General features: G+C 57.1%; 1 protein-coding gene across 6 annotated transcripts in view; it reads right to left on the reverse strand.

Moving 5' to 3' along the window:
* The window catches only part of NAV1 (neuron navigator 1), a 215,089-nt gene that overhangs the window by 164,118 nt on the left and 31,920 nt on the right, over positions 1-19,051 (reverse strand). The gene's annotated exons all lie outside the window — the stretch shown is intronic.

Genomic DNA, 19,051 nt, shown 5'->3' on the forward strand with positions numbered 1-19,051 from the left:
ATTTCTTCCAGGCTTTTTACAATTCACACTCATACATATATTCATCATAAAATTGTGATGATACTATACATACATTTTACACCTTTTCGCTTACTATGTAGTAAGCCTTTTTACTTTTCATTTAAAAATCTTCAGACATTTTTTCAGAAACATACTTGTTAATTGCTGATAAACTCTTCTGTGACTGCATTAACCAAACCTGCTTAATCATCGCACTGTCACTAGCCATTTAGGTTGTTTCCAGTTTTCTACTATTTCCTGTAACACTGTGATAAGCAACCAGACCAGCTCTGCCTGAGCCTCAGATGACTTCCTCAGGCTACATTCCTGGAAAGGGGATTATTGGGTCCAAGGGGGGAATCTCATAAAAGGTCTCAGATACAAATTGCAGATCACTGTTCAGAAAGATTCGTACCACTTGTCTTCCCCCAGCAGTGTCTGACTCACTGCATCTTTCTCCGAGTTGCCTGGTACAGCAGTGGGGGGTGTAGCCTCTGTGGGGAGCCTGGCCTTCCTTGCGGCCACACATGCCAAGAGCTTTCACAACGTTCTCGAATAGTCAGGCCAGGCAGGGGAGCAGAACTGGAGGCAAAAGTGTGGGGCGGTGCCCTGCCAGCAGATCTGCTCCACCACCCCACTGAACACAGAGAAGAAGACGAACTGCTCGACTTTGAGGCGTCAAGTCAGAGGCCAGGAGGAACTTTCCATCCGTGAAGAGCACCAAATACTGGGACTGGGGCCTGTCTAGTCCTGCTGGGAGGTTTGGAAGGCAGAGAATGCTTACGGCCAGGTTCACGGGCAGCATGGCAGAGGACCTGGGCCTCAGGACAGCCGTGCAGCACGCGGCAGTACCACTGAGGCGGAGCCAGCGAAGAGGGGAGATTGGTGGGTTTGCCGAGGCCCCGCAAGTGCCCTCCAGGCCCTGGGCTGGAGGGGTCTTCTGTGCACCATCCGCCTTGAACAGTAAATACTGCCCAAGCAGGCCCTGCCGTGGCCGCAGGACAGGAGGTTCTGTATTCAAACATCTTTGCCCTTCTGAGGGTCCTGGGAGGCCCCCGCCATGCATCCAGGTCGGCAGTTCCTCTGTGCCCTAACTGGCCCAGGCCCCCTCCCCTTTCTTTTCAGTCCTTCCCCTTTCTGAGACCATCCCCCGACTTGCCTTGCAGGTGGGTTGCAAGCCACACGGTGACCACCTGTCAGGCCCTTGGAGACGGCGGCCAGGAGAGCCAGGGTGAGCCCCAGCCTGGGCACCTGGGGATCTAAGGCTTCCTCACTTCCTCCCATGCCTCCTCCTTCCCTCCTTTCCCTATGAGCTTCCTCCAGGCCTTTGGGGGCAGGAAGACCAGGTGGAGGGGACGCAGCGGCTGCCGAGATCGGCCACTGCCTGGAGCTCGGCCTACCGGGAAAATCCACAGGGTTCACCCACCCACCGCCCCTGGGCAGGTGCCTGTGTGTCCAAAACCCTGTTTATGGTACCCCCACCTCCCACTCCTGCCCTGGGTCTTAGCCTGTCCCTAAGTGCTGCTGGCTCCAGGCGCGGCCCTGTTCAGACGCACCCCTCGCATGTGCTCCTGAAACCCCCTCAGTCAAGCAGCGATTGAACAATCCTCCCTCGTCCGCTGCCTTCCTGTACTGACCCACAGAAAGGTGATCACGGGCCCCGCCCCACTCTGTCTCAATAAAAAATGTCTGTGGCTCTCATCCTGGGCCTTTGAGAGAATCTCCAGCCCCACGTGCAGATGGTCAGCCTGGTGACTTGTCATCTCCTAGGTTTTGGTTCAGGCTACTTGTGACTCCCCTCTGGGGACCCTGAGAGCAAGGAAGTTACTACTGGCAAAACTGCACCAATGTCCTGGAACACAGGGTCTCACCACCTCCTCCTACCACCACCTAACTTCTTTTTCTCTCTCTTTTGGCAATACTTGTTGTCATGGAGATTCTAACACAATGGGGCAGGTAGGAAGCCTGTTGCTTGGCAACGAGATGCTGGAGGTACAGGATTGGCTGCCAAGGTCTGAAGGAGCAGCAAGGATGCTGAGGGAAGGTGGGAGAGTGGAGAAACACCCTGGGGGAGCACCAAGTTCGGGGCGGGGGGAGGGAAGCAGACGAGAGGACCGGGTGAAGAAGAAAAAAGGGAACACGGAACGTCCCCGGGGGCTGGGTCACCCTGTGTATTTGCTCTGGTGCCCTCAGTAAAAACAAGGCAAAATAAACACACAGTACTGTATTTTCATAGTTCTGTTTACACTGCAGCAGGATGGATGGAGATTTCAACAAAAAGAAGGTCCTACATATCAGAGTGGGAAATGTTACAGGAAGACCCACCGGCACAGCAGAAAGAGCAGGACTTGAGGTCGAAAGCTTGGATTTGAAGCTCAGCCCCACCCATTCCTCGATCTGTGACACCATCAAACGACAGCGTCTTAGCTTCAGTTTTCTCATCTGTCAAGTGGGAACAGCAGCTTGCACCTCCCAGGGCTGGTGTGATGAGTGCCAACCAGCACGTAGCGGGAGCTCAGGAAGTGGTCGCTAGGGTCACTATGGGGGTCTTTTGTGACCCACCATTCCTTGTTCTCTTAGTCACCATCATCGTGACCAGAATGGAAAGGTTACGTGGAATGGAGAGAGCCTGGCTCCCAATGCCCAGCTGGCTTCCACCCAGACTCACGCACCTACTGTCTGAGACCCAGTCAGGCCCCCAATCTCTCTAGGGGCCAGCTGTCCGTCCATGAAATGGGGTAATAGTCTGTCCCTTGGGATGCCATCAGGAGGACCAGATTCAAGTGGGCTCATGACAAGCCTGTGCCCGTTCTGAGCACCCAGTGGGTGCCCTAAATGCCCTAAAAGCCAAGGCACCATTCCTGAGTTCACACCCAGGTCTGTGCTCTGAGGCGTAGAGCGTGGCCCCAGACTTTCAGTCTTCCTTCAAGGAAGGGATGGCTCAGCAGTGCCGGCTGCCCTTCCCAGCACCCCAGTCACACGTGACCCCGGAGAGAGGAGAGAGAGCGCGTGCGGGCGCACAGAAGGTGAAGCAAGGGCACATCCTCCAGGCTGATCGCCGAGCGGATGAACGTGGCCAGAACAATGGCTTCCGTCGGCAGACGCAGAGGCAGCAGCCACGGGCAAGGACAGACCACAGCCACCCCTGCACGCGTCATAGTGACGAGGCGGCGGGTCCAGGCTGGGACTCTCTCAGGACCGCCACGCGGGCGTCCCCAAGTCACAAAAGAAGAAGAGCTCAAGGGGGCAGGGCTGACCTGGGTTACCTGGGCAGGTGGAGCCTCGGCAAACTACTGGCTGCCTCGCAGGAAGGCGACTCCGCAAACTGCTTCGGGCCCATAACGTTCTGGAATGATTCCTGATGTCTAGCCTGAAGCCCTCCTGCTGTAATTTTCTGGTCCTGTCCTCAGAGAGCAATGCAACTGGCTGAGCAGGGAAACGGCTCGCCAGCTTCAAGGGTCACGCCAGGACCAGGGGGGTGGGCAGACAGGTGGTCACACAGCTGCCTCGCTGTCTGCAGCTCGCCCCAGCCCAAGCCCCCAACGCTGAATCCCTCTGTGGTTTCGAAGCTGACTTTTCCAATAATGCCACAGGCATCAGAGGGATGCTGGTACCACTTCTGCTGGGCCTGAGCCAGGCTTGCCAGGCTGGGGCGGCCGTGAGTGTGGGCCCGGGGGGCCTGGGGACAGCCTGCCCTCCTGGGGTAGCCTGGCTTAGAGCAGCCTCCGCGTGGACCCTTTTCTCGGGAGGCCTCGGAAGGCCTGGCCCTGGGGCCCAAGCCTGAAGGACTCTAAGTGACTTCACGGTTAAAAAAAGGATAATTTAGAAAAGGATTAATTCAAGAACACAGAGTTACTCTGGGTCTGACAGCGTTCAGGTCTTTTTCTCCTGTGCTGGGAGGAAAGATGGAGAAAAAAGCTGTGATTGCAGCAACAAAAGAGGTTCAGGGGAGCAGCCCTCTGACACTCGTGGCGGGCGTTATCCTTTTGGACCCTTGAAGGGTGGATGTTTGCAAAACCCTTCCCTCTGGTGGGGAGGGGAGGGGCAGGTGTGAGCCCCAGACTGGGGGCAGGGGCGGGGGAGCAATTGGTCCTGAAGCTGGGCAGGGCTCGGTGGTCCAAAGGGCTTGTGGGGACCCCGCTGCAGCTCCCATGAGTGGGTGGAAAGGGGTGCGGGGGGGCCTCCCCCACTTTAGCTTCAAGTTGGTCTGTTTTAAACCTTGGCTCTCCACGTGAGATTCCATTTAGACGATGGGTTTGAAGACTCCTCCAATTGAGTCACTCTCAGGAGTTGGATGGGGATCGGTGACCAGTAGGGCTTTAATCAGTCTGTCTTGGACCGGAAGCTGGGAGGGGAGCCCCCGCTGGGGGTCAGAGAGCTCAGAAAGAAGGAAAGGGAAAAAGCAGGTTTACTGACTCAACTTTTGCAGAGGCCCTGGGAGGGGGCCAACCTCCAGACTTCAGGTAGGGGACCACTGGAGCCAGAGGGCGGTTATCTCCGGATCAACCGGATGCAGGAGCTTTGCCCCCGGAGGGCGCTCTGCTTTCCCACGAGGATGGAGGGATCAGACACCGAAGCATGCTAAGCCTCACTATTCTTGAATTTCCTGACTCATCTTTGTTCTTTTTTTGTCCCTCCCTCCACCTTTTAAAAAATAAAGTTTATATTTTGAAGTAATTTCAGACTTACAGAAAAGCTGCAAAGAGAGTACAGAGTCCCGGTGTGCCCCTCAGCCAGCTGCCCTCATGCTGAAGCTTCACGTATCCAGGTACGTTTGTGAAAACAAAGAACTTAACATCAGCTCGTTACTGTCGAGCAAACTACAGACTCTATTCAGAGTTCACCAGTTTTTCCACCAATGTCTTTCTTCTGTTCCAGGACCCCCCACTGCAGTTAGCTTCTCCTACATTTTAAAATTTAAATTTTCTTTTGCAAAGCCCAGCCTGTCTGCACCATGCTCCAGGGGACGAGGAGAAGGCATCTGGGCTGCTGTCACTCAGGAGCGACGGGCGCGGGCGATTCTGGGCAGGTCACGGGCAGCAAGAAGAGCAAGAGACGGTCTCTCTCCTGGAGCTTTCCTCTGCGCGAATGGAGGTCATTCAATGGTACTAAGGCTTTTAAGGGTGACTGTGGGGTCTCTGTCCCCAAGAGCTATAGGGATGAAGTGACCACAATCACAGATTAGCTGCCTTGCTCCAGACCCTTCCCCTCCAGGGCACACAGCCTGGCCGGAGCTGCCCCCTTCGTTCGCAGCCCAGGATTTGGCCTGATTTCACAACTCAGCCTGTTTCTGAGCACAGAAGATTTGGTGATGAACAGCAGGAAGAGGGAAGCTGAGAGGGGCCTCGGCAGAATTGTTTCCAAATAAAGTGTTATTCTTCCCCTCTCAAGCTCTCCCTGGAGATGACTGTGGAGCTTAAAACCCACTAAATCTCTCTCCCTGTTTATGACACAGACAGCCCTCCTCCCTCTGTACCTTAGCATGGTCTCTTTGAGAGCAATTACGCGAGGGGTGCTAAGAGTCAGAGCCGGCGCTAGGAAGCCTGCCTGATGGTCCCCTGCCCCTAAAAGGGGCTCACGGGAAGGGCTTTGATTTCCTAGAGACACAGATTTGTGGAGAGGAGCTCCCAAGACCGCAGCATCAGAGCAGGCCCTGAGTCCTGCATTTGGGGGGGCCGGTGCCCTGATGCAGAACTGCCAGGAAATCCACCCCCCTGTGGCAACCGTGGGCCGGGGCCTCTCGAAGCCCCCAACCAACCTGTTTTGTGCTCTGTGGCCTATGATGGGGTACAGGGCGAGGGCCCGCCGGCGAGAGACTGATGGACTCAGGTGCTTATCCCGGAGTGCGGGTCACGGGGAGGTGGGCTAACGGGCTTCGCAGATATAAATCCTTTGTTCCCCGTTGCCCCTGAAAAGAGGGCCTTGGAAGAAAAGGAGTCCCCTTCCAGCCAGAAAGACTGGGTTGGACACAAGAAAATGACAAGGCGAGGACCCAGGAAACACTGCAACGAGGGATCCAAGAGCAGTGCGACCTTATCGTCCCAGAAGCCCCACCCCGACCCGCTGTGGGATCCTGCTTCCCGGGGGACCACCCTGGGCTGGTGAAGTCCGTGTAGGAGGCGGCCGGCCATCTGGCAGAGGTCTGCCTTGTTCTCCTCGTGGCCACGTGGGATCAACAGAAGCCCCGACCCCAGGAGAGGGTCCAGAAGTGCTTCCTGAAGGGCAGAGCCCTCCTGATTCTAATGCCCCACCTGATAATGGTCACCTGTCCAAGGAAGGCAATGGGGTACGATGCCCCCTGGAGGGCTCTGCCGGCCCCAGAGAGACAGCACACCTCTCTCCCATCTACCCATCACCAAGCTGGAGCAGCAGAGCGGGGCTGGCGTCCTAACAGGGCCTCTACCGGCCAGCAATCAACAGTCAGCAGGACGCCTGCCCTCACCTGCCGCCTTTGCTTCCATCACCCTGGCTCCACCCCTAAGGTGGGGATGCATTCGACGCATGATGAACTTGAGGTTCGGAGAGTGTGAGAGGTGGTCCAAGGTCACAGAGCTACAGCCAGGTTCCCGATTCCAGGCCAAGGATGTCTGGTCAGACCTGCGGTCCTGCCGGCTTTTCCTGACCCCTGCACCCTCGTGCCACGGCCCTAACTCAGGTCCCTTTATTTCTCACCAGGACAGACGCCTTGTTCTCCTGCCCCGCGGCTGGTCCACTCACACCATTTCCTTGCTGTGGCCACAGGACCCGGCCAAACTGTGGGGCTGACCACGACTCCCCCGTGTAATCAAACCAAGCTTCTTGGGGGCCCCGAGACCCCCCTCGACTTGACTCCTCCCATTTCCCAGCCTCACCTCCCAGCCTCTCCCTCTCGGACTTTACCCTCCAGTCTTATCATCCCCCCGCCTGCCCCTACCACGTGGCTTCAAGTCTTCCTCCAGCTAACTTCTCTTCACCCTTCCTGCTCAGCTCGGACATCGTCCCCTCCAGGAGGACCCCCGGGCCCCCTGGCACTGTCTGCACAGCTGGTTCTCTGTCTCCGTGGGTCTTGGGCTCAGCGCCAGAGCTCAAGGGATGGAGGAGCCTGAGACTCCGGCACCAGGTGCCCTGAGCCCCGTTGCTCGTCCAGCCCAGGCGGGTGGGGGGCTCCCGGGGCCCAGGAAGCCAGGCCGGGCAGGGACGCCTCACCTCTGCATGCTGAGGGGGCCATGGGAGGGAGGGAGGAAATGAGAGGCAGCTGGGGAGGAAGCAGGCCGAGAATGTGTCCCCACTGAACAGGAAGCAGGTGGGACGCTGTGCACAGCTTCCTGAGGCCTGGGGGGAGGGGAGGAAATCTCGCCCCTTTGCTGGACCGGCTGCTGGGTGCCCCCAGCTCGGCCCCCAGCCCGGTGGGCACAGCGGGAAGGGGTCTTCTCGAATCCTCCCCTCAGGCTGTAACCAGAGGCCCCCAGGGCGTGTCGGCGGTTACGTGAGGCTGTGGTCTGCACAAGGAGACTTACCCGGAAGCCCCGGGTAAGCAGCTGCCTTCAGGCTGGGGTGGGAGGTGGCGGAAGGTGTGGGGAGCAGCGGGGCCGAGGCTGGCGCGTGTGGCCTGGGAAACGCTGGACGGTAGGGGATGGGCAGCAGGTGGGCTGCAGGAGGCCTGGACCGCTCCCTCTCCTCACGCCCTTCACCCTCCCCTTCCTCATCCTTCCTCTCATCAAAGGCTGCTCCTCAGGGGTCATTTCCTGTCATCCCAGCCCAGACCCACTGCTTCTCTCTTGTTAAATCCCATCCCACCTGGCTGGCAGCTCTCCTGGGCGGGACCGTATTTGTGCATCGTTGCACCTCCTGCACCCGTGCACACAGTAGATGCTCAGTAAATGAGGTCCAGTAGATGGCTACACGGACCAGCCTGGGAATGATGGGAACAGACCCTCACAACCAGCCTGGTGGGAGAGGTGGGCCTGCAGCTGGACCAGGCCTACCATTTGGAGGACGAATAACAAGGCCGACGTTTACGGCCACTCTCCCCCTGCTCCCAGCACGGCACCTGCCTCAGCCCAGCTCATCTTCACAAAACCCAGGAGGCGGATAACCTCACCCTCTCATTTTACAGCGGAGGAAACCTGGGTCCTCAGCTACGTGGCGGGTCCAGTGGCCGCTGCAGCAGGCCACTCCCCTCCCGGTGATACAGTCAGACTAGAGGCATGAGCGATCCTCCGATGCGTTCATGTCCCTCCCCCGGGGCCACAGGAGGTGGAGAGCAGAGCAAAGACCTCGCCCTTGCTGGTGCTCAGAACTGAACACATGCTGCCTCTCTCCCCTACCCGTCCCCGTCCCCGTCCCTGTGGAGAAGGAGCAGAGATCCTCTGCTGGGCGCTCCCCTTCTCTGCCTGACCCCCGACGCTGGTCTCTCAATCCCTGGGGCAGAGAGCGGGCAGTGGGCCACAGAGGGCCCCTGGGAGAGCCTCCTGCGGGCCAGGCCCCTGCTGGTTTCAGCAGGCTCCGTGCTGGACAGCTCCCAGGGCCCCGGCGGTGGGCGAGGCTGGAGCTGCCTCAGGCCTGCTGCTCTGCCTGGGCCTCTGCTCGGGTCTCTGCTGGGCCAGGCCAGCTTCGGCGAGGGCCAGCTCCCTCCCTGCTGCACCCCCCTCACCCCACCTCTCCCGACCCGCCACGTGTCACAGGGAGAATCCTGCCGAGCCGCCCTCAGGGGTTAGGCCCACCTCCCGCCTGCCTTGCCCGCCCCCTCCCTCTGGGGGAACCCAGCGGCTCAGCTGTCCTCCCGGTGAAGGTGGGCTCCACGGAGGGCTCTGCTAGAGCCTGGTCTGACCCGGCTCCACCTCGGGCTACTGGTCCCGAGCTGTCCTCAGTTAGTCTGACCACAGACCCCTCCGCAACCCGCTCTGAAGGCTTCTTCCCACGGCCTTGCCTTCCCATTCTGGCGGCGCCTCCTCCCTTCCTTTCTCCTTGGTCGTCCCACGAGCCCCTACCTTCCAAGCTTGGGGGCATGAGGCACACAGCGTGGCAGAGAGGAGCCCCGCCGGTACAGTGCCGGGGTGACCGCCCGGGAGGGCCTTTTGAGCCGCCTGTGGGGCCGGGGTGTGTGGTTCCATCCCCGCAGACAGACCAGACCCCCCGGCTCCCGGCTCCCGGCCTCTCAGGATGCTCGTGCACTTGGTCTCTTATCCCACCTGCTCTCGGGGTGGTCCCACTACAACGACCGCGGGGCCAAAAGTGAGACTGAACACCCACTCGCAATTCATCTCCATCCCGGGAGCCTCCGCTGGCCCCAGGCTCCCGCCTCTCCCGCAGCCGGGCTGGAGCAGAGGCAGGAAGGGCAGGGCCGGAGGGGGCGGCTGGGAGTCGGGGAGGAGCCTGCACTGGGGCCCCTGGGGTCCCCAGCCTGGCGGTGAGCGGAGACAGCACCCAGGCTCAGGCCACGCTGCCTGCCCACCCCCCCGGAGTACCAGCAGAGGCCCCGTCACAGAGACTCACTAAAGACGGCAAGCACGGTGCACGCCCGGCACCCAGAAGCCAGAACTGCTGAGACAAGGAGGAATCAGAAGAGAACGGGGCCAGCAGGTCCCCAGCACTTGGATAAGCTCTCGGTTCTGGATTTGGTTCTGCAAACCTCTGGCTCATCTGTGTCTAGGCAGTGCCCCAGGGCCTGACGAACTGGGGGAAAGCTGACTAGGGCCAAAGACGACAGTGGTCCAGGTTGTGGAGCCTGGGGTCCCCGGGCTGGGGGAGAGCAGAGGTCTTAATTTAGGGGCCTGCAGCTGCCCCGCGCCCGCCCCCTCCAAGGGAGGGGAAGTTGTCTCCGGCCTGGAGCGGATTGAAGCCTGGGAACCAGCGTCGCCCCGACCTGCTGACAGGCATGGTGGGACTGATGGATGAGCTAGGCCTGCGCTGGAGACTGACCGCGGCTGGGAAAGGCGTCAGGCACCGAAGGCCCGCGAGAGCCAGGCGCGGCGGGGGTGATTGGACACCACTTTCCCCGGCCCACGCTGAGCCGCTGAGCGCTTGGTCGCAGCCCCTACTCAGCCCCAGAGACCCGAATTTCCGCCTTCCGAGGGACCCACCGCTCGGGGCTTGGAGACATCTTTGTTGTGTTTGTACACAGAGACCCCTGGTGATGGGGAGGAGGGTGAGGGGACATGGCCCCTAGCTGAGAACAGCAGCCTCTGAGAGTGACGGGGCCACCCACGGAACCCAGTCGCCACTGGACTCGCGCCTGGGCTGCAGGTGCTGCTCCGATGGGAGATAATGGCCCCGGGCCACCTGCCCCTCCAACAGCGAGCCTCCGTTTGGCCATCTGGGCCACAAGACCTGGCTCAAACCAACCTCACGTCCTGTGGACACAACCATTCGCCTCGTCCTGCCACTCTTCACGACTCAGCCTTTAGAGCACAATCCTAACACCGCCTCTTCCAGGAAAGCCCCCATCCTTCAATTCCTGATCCCCACTCACTGTTGACCACTCACAGCCACTAAAGGGACAAGCGAGCAAGGCATGGCCTGCAGAGCACCGGCCTGGTGGTCAGGGGACCCTGCTGTGTGCTCTAGGGAAGCCCTTGCCCACTCTGTTTCCTCTGCTTCCTCAGCAGCAAAGCAAGGAGCTGAGCCAGGCGCCCTCCAGACCCCACTCTAGGCCTGGCGGTGGTTTGCGCCTCCCTCCCCGTGTCCCCACCTTTGCAAAGTGACCGTAGGCTTTCTCAGGGCAAGGCCTGTGTGTCTCCCTCAAACTCTGAGCCAGGGTTGTGTCGCCACTGCTGGTTCCACCAAGATTTGCTGACGGCGGATGTTGCGGGGGTGCGTGCGGAGCAGAGGGGGCTGAAGGCAGAGGAGGGGCGAGGCAGGCAGCTTTTGGAACAGTAAAGGCCCAAACCTAGAAAGCTGGCTTCCCACCGGGTGGGGCAGCTTCCCACACCTCCGGGCCCTCCCCCTCCCCCAGGGGGAGAGGAGGGGGGGCAGAGGGGGGAAAGGAGCTCGGCCTGCATCTAAGGTGTTGCCAAGCCCTGCCTCATCTCACTCCAGATCGTGAGTGGCGTGTCGGTGAGGGAAGTGGACATTTGGGGCTCTGGGCCTGAGTAGGGGCTGCAGCTGGGAGCTCGGGGATGGCGCTGCCGTTCCAGTCTCCCCACCTCCTGACTCAGCTTTCTCACTCTCTCAGACCTCGCATGGGGGTGGGGGGCGCTGAGAGGGAGGAGCAGGAAGGGGGATTCTCGGCCACAGGGAACAGCGCACCTGGGGTGGGCCCCTGGGGTGAGGCTGTGGGTCTCGTACCCAGAGACCAGCACTGAGGGCAGCAGCAGAGCTGCAGAGATTTGCATATATCTGCATACATTTGTATGTGCTTACTTCCCCAGTGCCAACCTGCTCCCCACGCCGCCCCCCCTTGATGCCAGGCCTGCTCAGCCCCTCCCCCAGGCAGGAGCAGCGGGGGCCCACCTAGCCATGACACTGAGAGGCTATGCAAACAGCCCTTTCCCTCCCTACCACCTGACAAAGAGGCCCTCGGGCACACTTCTCCTTATGGGACCAACCCGTCACTTGCTGCTAAGGGGTGACAACCACGCAGCAGCCTCGCTCCTCTGCCTCTTTGTTCCCAGGCGACCCCCTGGTGCATTGAGTGGAGGAGAAAATCCAGAGCGTAGAGCCAGAGAGAAGCCTTAGGGATCTTGGAATCCAACAGCCCGTCTTACAAGGCAGCAAAGGAGCGGGCTGGGTCCTCATTCTCAGGGCTGGGAACTCAGCCCCATCGTCCTCCTCAGAGCAAAGTACGTTCTAGTGAGAAGAGAGGTGATGAAGAAAAAGACAGGAGGCAGGCTGGATGGTGCTGAGGTTGCAGAAAAAGGAAGCAGCAGAAGGGCACCAGGAGCGCCAGGTGGGGGTGACGTTGCTGCCGTGAAGACAGTCACTGCCGGCATCGTGGGTGAGCCAGTCACAGAGTCAGAGGTGCGGTCAGGCCCCGGACTCCTAGCTCCGCCCAGGACCGCAGGACCGCCCAGCCTCACCCCTTCCTTCCCGGTGCCCGGCCACGAGCTCAGCTGAAAAGGTGGAGGGAGGCCTGGCTGATAAAGCTGATGAGCCTGAGGCCCGGCCCAGCCCCGGCTCTGACCAGACGCTCTGCCCTGGCCCCCAGCTGCCCCCCAACCAAGCAGCGGTCCCCACCCCCCTGCACACCCTCCCCGCTGGGCTCGGGCACCTACCACCTGAGTCCAGAAAGGCAAGGCCGGGGTTGCCGGGGCCAGGAAGCAAGGGATCAACAGAAACTTTCTGAAGAGCTAGAAATGTTGTAAATCATGCTTGTGAAGGCAGCTAAAGGGCTGTATCCGTCTGTAAACGCTCGCTGGGTTTCATTTCCTGTAAACTGTACCTCCATAAACCTGCACACATACTAAGTCAGGCAGGGCCTCACTCCTGGGGACATTTTAGGCTGGAACTAGAGGCAGCAGGTCCTTTACTAGCGACATGGCCTTGGGCGCTACTAGCCCGGCCTCGACTCTCACTTTCTGATCTGTGAAGTGGAGACACTGACGTCCTCCTTATAGGGTGGCTTTAAGGAAGAAGCTGTACAACTTACACTTGGTGATGATCCCATAGCATGTGCTCCGGTAATAACAACAACAAGTGTTTTCTTCCTTGTTTTACATATATTAACTCATTTAACATCACAGCAACCCTACAAGGTACTAAATATTCTTATCCTCATTTCCTAGATGTCTATTTCTCCTTTGCTTCTCTGGAAAGTGGGAATTCTCAACCTGTCCCCATCCAGTTCTCTTGGGTACGCACCAAGAAGTAGAATTGCTGGGTCAATTGGCGTCTCCATGTTTAACTTTTTGAGAAATTGCCCAACTGTTCTCCAGAGCAACTGCACCATTTTACGTTCCCACCAGCAATGTATGAGGGCGCCCATTTCCCCACATTCTTGTCAACCCTCGGTGTTTTCTGTCTTTTTGATGACAGCCATCCTAGTGGCTATGAGGTGACATCTCACTGTGGTTTTAATTTGCATTTCCCCGATGACTAATGATGTTGAGCATCTTTTCAAGTGCTTGTTGGCCATTTGTACGTCTTCTTGGGAGAAATGTCTAAGTCTTTTGCCCATTTAAAAATTGTTATTTGTCTTTTTTATTGTTGAGTTCTTTATATATTCTGAATACTGAACTCTCATCAGATACATGATTCGCAAACCTTTTCCCCACTCTGTGGGCTATCTTTTCACTTTCTGGATAGAGTCCTTTGAAACACCAAAGTTTCACTTTTTTTTTTTAAACTCTTTATTGAATTTGTTACAATATGGCTTCTGTGTTTTTATGTTTTTGGTGTTTTGGCCATGACGCACATGGGATCTTAGCTCCCCGACCAGAGATCGAACCCGCACCCGCTGTATTGGAAGGTGAAGTCTTAACCACTGGACCTCCAGGGAAGTCCCCAAAGTTTTAAATTTTGATCAAATCCAATTTACGGATTTTTCCTTTGGTGCCTGTGAATAAAGAATTCTGTGGAGCCTTTTCTACGTTAATGCGGATGGATATTCCAAGAGGCAGATGCACTTGACTGCTTTTGCAAACTGTAGCTGACCACAGGGACCCACCTGTGTGCCCCCCCTCACAGGACACGCTCTGAGATGTGCGGCTCCCAGGCTCTCATGCTCCACAGAAAAGCCCTCGGCAAAAGATGAGGCACCACGAATCCAGAACCCTCAAACCTGGGGCATCCAGCCCAGGGCCCGACTTCAAGGAGCTGCTCAGAGCTTGAGAGACGGGGTGGGGGGTAAGAGCGGGGCCCCCGACGGCGGTCCCAGTGCGGAACCCGGTCAGGGAGCATCGTCTTATCTGCTGGGCTTGGCGGGGAAGGGCTGGGGAGGCGGGTGGGAGGAACTCAGTCAGCTGCTTCCAGAGGGAGGATTCTAGGCCTGCCTCTCACTCTTCTGAGCTCCTCAGTTTGCAGACGCAGGGGCTCTTCCCCCCACTCCCTCCCTCCTGGGACTCCAGGGTCTGGGCTCCCTGCCAGCCAGCCAAGAGCTTCCTGGACCCCCTCCAGCCCTGTCTGCTCCAGACTGTCCCCAGACCCCTCTCTCTGGATGACTCAGGAGCAGACTAGCCATCTGTGCAGAAGGTCCAGGATCAGGACCTTGGTGAAGCATCCGATCTGTCCCAGCCTGTCAGCCGACCGATGGGTAAGCCCAGGCCAGCTTCTGCGGACTCAGGAGATTCTAGAAACGGGCCCAGGAGGGGTCTCAGCGGGCGGCAGGGGGCTCTGCTGCCCACAAGCTCATCCCAGCCTGGAGCGGCTGCTGATTTAACAGCTGTGCTCCATCTCCGGGCTCAGTTTACCCAGATGGCAACAAGAGCCCGATGCCTGAAGATTATATAAACTCTTTTATTTTACTTTCAGGGTCTGCACACACACCTCAGGCCATCTCTCAGTCAAGCTGGAGACCAGAGGGAATGTGGTTCTTTCTCATTCATTCTTTCCTGGACATACCATGATTCCGGAGAAGTTAAGGGGTCCGAATTCAGACCCCTTTGTCTTAAGTTAGGTCACTTCTCCCTCTGCATTCAGCCCCGTCTTGTAAGGAGTCATTTAGGCGGGCAGCCCTCTTAATACACGGGGTCATGGAAAGAGCAATGGCTCTGCAGCCTCATCAACGTGGATTTCAACCCAGAGTCCTCTGTGCACTGGATGTTTGGCCTTGGACAACTTATTCAATCTCTCTGAACCTTATTTCCTCACATTTAAAATGGGAAAAATGATACACGTGCAAGTCCTGGCACATGCTAGGGGTTCAGTAAATGCTAATTTCCTTCCTTCTCAAATTGTGTTGTATAGAAGAAATCATCGTGGGTAATGGGATTTCTCAGTTGGAAAGGATCTCGGAGGTTATCCAGTTGGATTCCCTAATTTTTCAGAGGAAGAAACTAGAGCACAGAGAGATTAAGTGACTTGCTGAAGGACACACTGAGACGTGGGGCTGCAAATCCTATTAAATTCAAGTCCCTTTGGGCAGTTCAAGGTCTCAGCCAGCAGATCCCCTGGCACGAGCAGCTCTAGTCATCAGGCCATGTACACGCTTCATCCAGAAGCACAGGGTCTCTACTGCGGGAAGGACTGTTCGTACACGACTGCGTAAGACCCGGGACGTACACAGTTACTCAAGGGAGCCGACAGCTCGAGCAGCTTCCCGGGCAGAAGGGCGGGGAGGAAAGGGTTCCCAGGGCTCAGAGAAGGTCACCTGTCTGCCCAAGGTCACCCAGCGAGGCTGTGACAGAGCCCTTCCCATCAGCCCCAGCTGCCTGCGGAGTTGACTCTCCTAGGACCAGAGGGTCCCGACGACAGCAGGGAAGGGGTTAATGCCAACCTCCACCGGCCTCTGCAGGTGCTGCTCCTGAGAGAAAGCCCTCAGCAGAGTCTGCAGATGATACAGCAGGAGATAACAAGCTTTCTGTCTTAATTGCAGCCAGGGAACAGGCTGGGCTTGTTGGTGGCTTGGACAATTAACACAGCAGGGCACCTGGATGCTGGGTCCTGGCGGGGGCCTCGCCCCACCAGGCCCTCTCCAAGCGCGGGGACCAAGGCCATTGTCCCCACACGGGTGAGCTGGGTGCAGCGGGGGCCAGGCCAGGCAGAGAGGAGCCCCGGGACGCCCACATGGGCTGGCCCCGCCCACGCCTCGGCGGAGGAGATGCTGAGGTAGGTGGCACACAGGCTCCAAAGGCTGGGCAGACGGGGAGCAACCAGCACTGGAGCTTGACATCAGGACTGGGTGTGAGTTTGAACGTCACGAGGGGAGCGGCTGCGTCTGGGGTCGGGTCCAGCTTGTTGAAGGTGTCGAGGGCTAGGCCCCGGGTCACCAGGCCGGGTGGACATGGGCCTCGGCTCCTTCCCCGAGGTCACCGATGCTCTCCTTGGCTCCTTCCGGAGCACACTTCCCCTCGGGTCATCAAGCCCTCAGAGGCCCCAGGCGCTGCGGAGGACTCCCTTCTTGAGGCCCCTGGGCCCCGGGCCCTGCTCTCTGCCCCTGCTCACCCCACGCTCTTCCCCGTGTGTGGCGGGGGACGGCCGAGCCCTGCAGGGGCCTAGCCCGGGGTCCTAAGCTCCGGCTCCTGGCTGAGTCCTGCCAGCGCAGCCCTGGCACCGGGGTCCTCTCTCCCTCCCTCTCTACCTCAGGACGCAGCTCTGGCAGCACTTGGGTGGCCCAGCCCCTGCCCGACTGGGCCTCTGGTTCCACAGGCGCCTGGTCCTCCGGCCGGCAGTGGTAGCCACTTCCTCCTCTGTTTATCCCTCACGGAGCGGGCTCCCCGCGTGATGCTTTCCTCTTGGAAATGTGGAAGGTGGTCCTGGTGAGACTGATTCAACCTCGCCAGGGGCCTGCTCTGACCTACCCCGTCCTCCTCTGAAACGTGGTGGCAATGCTCTGGATCTTCTTTTTCAAGTCTCAAAGCCTCCACGATTTTCACTCCCAGCTCCACGTGACGATCTCAACCCCATCCCTCTCTCCGGCTTTAACGTCTCTGCTGAGACACGTCTGCCGTCCTCACTGGGCTGTTCAGACTCTCCAAACCCAGCGCGTCCACAGCCGGACTCCTCCCCTTCCCTCTCCTCCCCTCTCAAAGCCTGATCTCCTTCTCTCAGCTGGGGCTCCCCTCCTCCCGTCTCCATTCCACCCTGCAAAGCTTGTCTCCTAAATATCCCTCGAGGTCATCCCTGCGGTCCACCTCCACCACCGCTGTCCACGTCCAACCCTTGCTTGAACCCTAACAGAACCCCGCTTGCTGGCCTCTGCACTTCCTGTGTCATCCCTTCCAGGATGACCGGCCAGGAATACAAATCCGACTGTATCATTTCATGCTTAAACCTTCAGGTTAGCACAGCACACAGTGCGCTCTGTGGTTCCGTCCCCACTCCCTCCCTCCACCAGCTTCCTGGGTTTCCTCACAGCCCTCCCTTCCAGCCATGCCCCAGCCTCTGCAAACAGCCTGCAGTGAGCTCTCTGAACCCTGGTGCTGTCTGATGCCTCTAAACCTTTGTACCTGCTGTGTTCCCCGCTGGAATGCCCTTTCCTACCGTGTCCAGCCAGAAGGCTGCTTATCTTTCACAGTTCAGCTCAAGTATGACGGCCTCTAAGAAGCCAGCCCTGCCCCCACCCCACCTCCTTCCAGCCCCCAGCACACGGCATCTAGTCTCCCACCAAAATACTTAGACTGCACTGTTTGATCTATTTGTTTGCACATCTGTCTCCTCTCCTTTGAGCTCTTTGAAAGCAAAGAATTAATTTCATTTGTCTCTGCATCCCCAAAGGTTGGCATAGCCAGGTGTTCAAAAATAATTCTGGGAAGATGTGGAGTACTTCTCCCTATTAACCAATGAAGTACAACTAAAAACCCTGGACATCATACATAAAACAAACACGGGAGGACCCTAAAAGGTGGAGAGAAAAAGGCAGATTGGAAGGGAACCTCCCGAGGTTCTCATGGTGGTGAGGTCCCTGGGTTTTCTTTTTGCCTCATGCATCCCAGACTTGGAGCTGAAGAAGCCAGTAACTCAGAGACGCCAACGGGCACAAACAAAAAAAAGCCCCAACAAAAGCCTGCTCTCTCCAGCCAAGGGACCAGGAAAGAGGGAGCCTAGCAAGATAGAAAACTTGTGGGCAGTAACTGCTCCACTCCAGCCAATAGCACAGTTCAGCCACCTCCACCCACGCCAGCAAAGGCTGAGTGGGGAGCAGAGGCCACCCTCCCTCCCCAGGCTGAAGCTGCAGTGAGACCCCTGACAGGGTGGTGTCAGAATGGGCCAAGTTGGAGCAGGACCACCCCCCCCGCCACCTGCTGGTAGTGAGGCCACGACCCCCAGTTCATTGTCAGTGGAGACCAAGTGAGGAGCTTGGATGCTCACCCCCAGCCAGGGGTAATGAGGAGCAGAGAACAGAAGATATAAAGAAGAAGCAAATGGAAAATGTTAAACTGAAAAATAGAAGAGTTGAAATATAAATCTCAGTGGATGGAATCAACAGCAGAACGGAAGAGACAGAACAAAGAATCCGTGAGCTGGAAGACAGAATAGAAACTACCCAGGATGAACAGCAGAAAGAACAGCTCAAGTATGATGAAAAAAATAAGCATACCCTTAGGGACCAAAAGACCTAATTCACGTCCTCAAAGTCCTAGTAAGAGAGGGGAAGGGGAATGGAGCCGACAAAGTACTCTAAGACAGGGGTCCACAACCCCCAGTAACGGTCCGTGGCCTGTTAGGAACCGGGCTGCACAGCAGGAGGTGAGCAGCAAGTGAGCAAAGCTTCATCTGCCACTCCCCATTGCTTGCATTACCACCTGAACCACCCCCCCAACACTGGTCTGTAGAAAAATTGTCTTCCACGAAACCGGTCCCTGGTGCCAAAAAGGTTGGGGACCACTGCTCTAAGAAATAATGGCAGAAAATGTCCCAAAGTTGGTAAGAGACATAAACCTACTGATCCAAAAAGCTTAGCAAAAGACAAACAGGATAAACCTAAAGAAATTCACAAGACACATCACAATTACACTTCTGCAAACTAAAGACAGAAAAAAAAGTCTTGAAAGCAGCCAGCAAAACAGGAAACCTTATCTACAGGGGAAAAAACAATTGAAATGACAATGGATTTCTCATCAGAAACTGTGGAGGCCAGAAGGAAGTGGCACAATATTTTTCAAGTACTAACAGAAAAGAACTATCAACCCAGAACCCAGTAAAAATATCCTTCAGGAATGAAGGGAAAATCAAGAACATTCTCAGATGAAGGGAAACCAGGAGCATTTGTTGCCAGAAGAAAAGAATGGCTAAAAGAAGTTCTCTAAACAGAAAGGATATGAAAGGGAAGAAACCTTGGAATATCAGGAAGGAAGAAAAAACCCATTAAGTAAAACTATGGGTAAATGCAATGAGGCTTCCTTCTCTTGAGTTTTCTAAATTATGTTTGATGTTTGAAGCAAAAATTATAACACAGTCTGATGTCCTAAATGTATATAAAGGAAATACGGCAATTATGTTATAAACAGGGGAAGGTAAAGGGATATAAAAAGAAGTA

This window comes from Balaenoptera physalus (assembly GCF_965194825.1).
Source record: "Balaenoptera physalus genome assembly, chromosome: 1".
Lineage (NCBI taxonomy): Eukaryota > Metazoa > Chordata > Mammalia > Artiodactyla > Balaenopteridae > Balaenoptera > Balaenoptera physalus.